The following is a 5,871-nucleotide window of genomic DNA, read 5'->3' as shown; positions in this document are numbered from 1 at the left end:
GTTAGAATGTTAAAGCAGAAGAATATATTCAGTTATTTTATAATTCCCAACAATATTTATTGACTTGTAAATGAAATGCACGATGAGCAGCGGTGCATAGCTGAGGGAATTATGAGGGACATCAAGTTGAAAGAAAAGATGCACAAAACTGCAAAGATGATGGTAGACGAGAAGGTTTAAAAATTTCAAACTATCGAAGGATGAACAAAAAAAAGATGGAAGATAATTTGTCCCTTGTCAGAGAGACTGTTATAACATCTTTGCTCCCATTAATACCTTGCTTATTTCCCATCTTTAGAATGGTAGCAGTATCTTCTGGATTAGTAAGATAATTGGGCAAATTAACCCACGAGTTACTCAGCCTAAAACAAGGAAGGGTTTAAAGGGACATGGGACAAATGCTGGCAAATGAGACTAGATTAATTTCGAATATCTGGTCAGCATGGATAAATTGGACCAAAGGGCCTGTCTCCCATTTGTACATCTGAGTCTAACTGGCCATCTGTTTTTTGAGAATCATCATTTTCTTTCATCGTTGGTTGATGCTCCTAACCCTGACTTGGTGAAACCCTTTTTCTCTCCCATGTTGTTGCACATGCTGTAATAAAGGTTGTTTAGTTCGGTTGGCTGGATAGCTGGTTTGCAATGCTGTGATGCCAACAGTGCAGGCTCAATTCCTGCATCGGCTGAGGCTCCATCTTTTCAAACTTGTCCCTCACCTGAGGTGCGGTGACCCTCAGGTTCAACCAGCACTATTTCTGTCATGACAGAGCAGCCCTACCGCCTTCCAGGGCTATGGTGACTTTACTTTGACTCAGTTACAAATGATTAGAAATTTTAACTCTTTATTGTTTGGTGTATTTCCTTTTGGTGACTTTTGTTATGAAACCCAGCGACAGGGAAGGAAAATGTCTGATCATGAAAAGTGTGGATAAAGTAGACTTGCAGGGAGGAGAAAATAAGGACTGCACATGCTGGACATCAGAGTCAAGAATGGAGTGCTGGAAAACACAGCAGGTCAGGCAGCATCTGAAGAGCAGGAGAATTGACGTTTCGGGCATAAGCCCTGCATCAGGAATGAGGTTTGTGGGTCAGGGTTGAGAGATAAATGGGAAGGGGTAAAGTTTGGGGGAAGGTAGCTGGGAAAGCAATAGGTTGATGAAAGTAAGGGAGAAGGTGATCAGTCAGAGTGGGGAGTGAGGGACGGGTCCTGAGGGCGGTGCCGAGTTGCTACAGCAGAAAGTGCAAAACCTGCGTTCACACCACTCCCCGCACCTCCGCCCAAGGCCCCAAGGGATCCTTCCACATCAATCAGAAATTTACCTGCACCTCTATCAATGTCATCTATTGCATCCGTTGCATCCGGTGTGGTCTCCTCAACATCTCATAAACGGGACGCCTTCTTGCGAATTATTTCAGAGAAGGTCTCTGGGACACCCGCACCCAACCTCACTGCCCCGTGGCTGAACACTTCAACACCCCCATCTAATCCATCAAAGACATGCAGGTCCTGCGCCTCATCCACCTCCAAACCGTTGCCAACCGACGCCTGGAGGAGGAACGCCTCATATTCTGCCTTGGGACCCTGAAACCTCACGGGATAAATGTGGATTTTAAAAGCTTCCTCATTTCCCTTTGCCCCACATTATCCCAGTCCCAAGCCTCCAACTTGGCACCGCCCTCCAGACCGGTCCATAACTCCCCCTCTGACTTATCACCTTCTCCCCAACTTTCCTCCACCTATCGCTTTCCCAGCTACTGTACTCCAACCCCACCCCCTCCCATTTATCACTCAGCCCTTGACCCACAAGCCTCATTGCTGATGAAGGGCTTAGGCACAAAACATCGATTCTCCTGCTCCTCGGATGCTGCCTGACCTACTGTGCTTTTCCAGCATTACATTCTCGACACTTGCCTTCACAGCAAAATGCTACATGTTAACTGTCAGTTTCATAGATAATTGTGGAATTGATTTTGTTAATTGAGAAATTTGGGCTACTCCACCAATGAGCCAATGTTTGAGCCAATTTAAAAACTTGAGACTGGGCATCAATGAGGCACTGTGGGCCATCATCAGCAGCAGAATTGTACTCCTCAATCTGTAGTCTCATGGTTTGTCATATCACACACTCAACCATTAGCATCAAACCAGGAGACCAGCCCGGGTTCAATGGAGAGTGCAGGAGGGCATCCCTGAAGCAGCATCAGGCGGACCTAAAAGTGAAGTGCCAACCTGGTGAAGCTATCAAACGGGACTACTTGTGCACCAAACAACATAAACAGCAAGTGATAGGCAGGGCTAAGTGATCCCACAACCAGTGAATTAGATCTACATTCTGTAGTCCTGTCACATCCAGTCGTGAATGATGGTGGAAAATCTTTTATTTAAAAAAAAGCTTGCTGCAGGAGAACACTCTCGTGTATCCCTGTCATCAGTAATGGAAGAGCCCAACACATTAGTGCAAAAATTCAGGCTGAACCTATTGCAGAAATCTTCAGTCAGGCGTGGATGATCCATTTTGGCATTCTCCAGCGGTCCCCAACATTGTAAATACCAGTCTTTAATTAATTTGATTCATTCCACACGATATCAAGGAACGGTTAGAAGCACTGGATACTGCAAAGATTATGGGCCTGACAATATTCTTGCATCAACCCGACAATATAGAAAATTGCCCAGATATGTCGTGTACACAAAGCGGAACCAATCCAACCTGGTCATTTCCTGCCCTATTACCGTCGCTCACCAGTAAAGTGATGGAAGGGGGTCATCAACAATGCTAACACGCAGCATCTGCTCAGCAATAACCTGCTCAGTGGTGCAGAGTTTGGGCCCTGCCAGGGCCACTCAGCTCTTGAGCTCATTACAGCCTTGGTTCAAACGTGGACAAAAGAGCTGAATTCCAGAGGGGAGGTGAGGTGACAGGTCTTGTCTTCAGAGCCGCATTTGTGGCACCAAGGAGGCTGAGCAAAATTGGAATCATTGGTTGTTGGGGGCAAATTCTCCTCTGGTGTCATACCTGGGAAGCAGGAAGCTGGGTGTGGTTGTAGAAGGTCAGTCATTTCAGCTCCAGGACATCTCTGTAGGAGTTCCTCAGGATACTGTCCTGGTTCCACTAATCTTCAGCCATTTCATCAATGACCTTCCCTCCATTATAAAGTCAGAATGTGCACTCACTGCTGAACATCCCCAATGTTCAGCACTATTTGTAACTCTTCAGATACTGAAGCAAACTATGTTTAAATGCAGCAAGGGCTGATTAATATACAAGGTTGTGGCAAGAAATATTTGTACAACCCCAGTTAAAGACCATCTGCAATAAGAGACAATATAACAACCATCCCTTGACATAAATTTCCATCACTGAATTTCACTCTATTAAAACCCTGAGGGTTACCATTGACCAGAAACTCAACCGGACATACCACACCAACACAGAGTGGCTACAAGAGCAGGTCAGAGACTAGGAATACTGTGGTGAGCAACTCACCTCCAAAGTCTGTTCACCATCTCCAAGACACACGCCAAAATGGTGAAGGTACGCTCGCCGCTTGGCTGGAATGGTGGGGTTCCAACAATACAATCAGCTTTACACCATCCAGGACACGCTAGCTGTTTGATTGGCACCACATCCACATGCACTCACTCCCTCCACCGCTAATGCTCTGTAACAGCAGTATGTACGATCTAAAGATGCATTGCAGAGATTCACCAAAAATCCTTAGGCAGCAACTTATAAACCTACAACCACTTAGATCTCAAAGGACAAGGCCAGCAGATCCATAGCAGTTTTTCTCATCTGGTAATCCCATAACAGGAATTAGTTGCATTTAAGACAGTATATAATTAACTAATAATTTGCAAAATTCAGTGTTACTAATTCAAATAAAGAACCTTCAGATAACGAGTGGACCATTGTGATATTTCTGCAGTGTTGCCCCCTTGCTGAAATAACATGCATATGTCTGGAACCTGCCTTATTTAACCCTAAAACACATGTTTTCAACTTGTATCTGGCACAATAAATGTTAACAGATGATTTATGTGCAATGGTACTATACAATCTAGACTAGAAATCCTAAATATCAATTTCCAAAATATTCCGTGATGGATTTTGAATTGATTGTTTCACACCCCACTGTGAAAGAGTGCAATGGAGTGTTGAAACCAGACCTCTAATTCCTCACCTGATAACTGGGAATTTATGATAGTCAAGTGATATCTGAAGATCTGTACATAACCGTGGAAAGATAAAGATCCGAAGCCCTAAATCAAATTGGTTAGCTTAAACTGAAAACACACGAGGTATATTGCTATAAAACTTTCTCTTAAGTTAGAGATTAATTTATGACATGAAGGGGCGGGGAACTACATTGTGTCAAGTGGATCAGAAGGTTTCAGTTATGATTTTCTGCAGGTCTTTACAAAATGTGGGGTGAGTCCCTACTTGAGATCACAACATGAAGTTTTGGTGTCATGAGCTCCAAGGTAGCAATGGTCAAACCCTTCACCACCCAGACAGTCTGAGTTTTAACAATTTTCAAGCCTTAAAATGGTGTCACCGTGGGAACAGGTTTGAAAAACTCTGACCTACTACATCTTTTAAATAATTGACATTGAGCTGTGTTGGAGTTTATATCAAATTCTTCATTGTTTTTAATCCTTTTAGACTTGGATGTACTGTGGTATCCTTTAATTCCATGACCTCCCACTCATTTCAGGCCCTGTTTTAGTTTTGTAAAATGAGAGTCATGTTTATGCAAACCTTACCATGTGAACTGAATGTCACAGTTCCAACATTGAAAGAGTGAAAGATGGCAATTCTCTGGTCGCTCAGTGAGCTGCAGTCAGATCAGCAAAGATCAGAATCTCTGGGGCATTTAAGGAAAGTTCAGTAATACAGATGAAAGACTAAATGTTTCCCTCTTTGCCAAACATGCTGGTTGGTTGGAGATGAAGTACTCTGTCGTTATTCACGTGACTGATTAGTGTGTTTGTGAGGTTGGGTGTGAAGGAGGATAGTAAATCACAGTGGTGTGAATTAGGAATATTGATGTAATTCACCCTCTTCGATTTTCTTTGCCTCATTCCAAAAGATTTGTCAACAGACAAACAGAATTTAACTTTGCTTGTGAGTGTATCATCGAGGAACATTTCTTTATTCTGTATCCCAATGCTGCTGACATGCTCACCCTGTTTCAGAGGGATTTGTAAGCTGTGGTTGGACCATTCGGAAGGTAGTGCTTGAGATTCTCCTCCTATCCAAGTCAGAAAGAGAAATGGAGCTGGTGTTGGCGTTACTGAGCTCTGTTGCTATTTGAAGTTAACGAATCTTAGCAGAAGGAGTTGTGTTGAGCCAGAAGGTGTCGGGAGGTTGGATATAAATTGTTGTGTGGAATACTTGGAATTTTTGTTTAACATGTGTCAGTTTAATAGTCCTTTCAGGTTTTAGATTTTTATTTAGAATTGAAATTACAGATATCAAATATAATTCAGGGCTTAGTGCTGCATTTAGTGGCATGTTGGACAAGCTCAAAAGCATTTTGGATGATTTTAGCAATGGCAGGAAATCTGTGTTGATTTCTAATTTGAATTTCATCTTGCTTCAGAGCTATTTAATTTTCCCTTTTTTATCTTTTCTTTTAAACTGCATTCAAAATGAAGTTTGTTACTTTAATGCTTTTCTGCACCTCCTTCATAGATTCCCACAGAAAAGACAATTCCATCTCCCTCATTTTTGCTTTGGGAGCAGTATTTTTGCAAGTTGACTGTTGGTATTTCTATCTGTAACTGGGTTGTTAATCTACCATTTTCTTCCTGTTCAGAGAAAAAGACATGGCATTGATGGAAGGATAACTTAATTGGGATTG

This window comes from Chiloscyllium punctatum, chromosome 50 (genome assembly GCF_047496795.1).
Source record: "Chiloscyllium punctatum isolate Juve2018m chromosome 50, sChiPun1.3, whole genome shotgun sequence".
NCBI lineage: Eukaryota > Metazoa > Chordata > Chondrichthyes > Orectolobiformes > Hemiscylliidae > Chiloscyllium > Chiloscyllium punctatum.
This window is presented reverse-complemented; position numbering follows the sequence as displayed.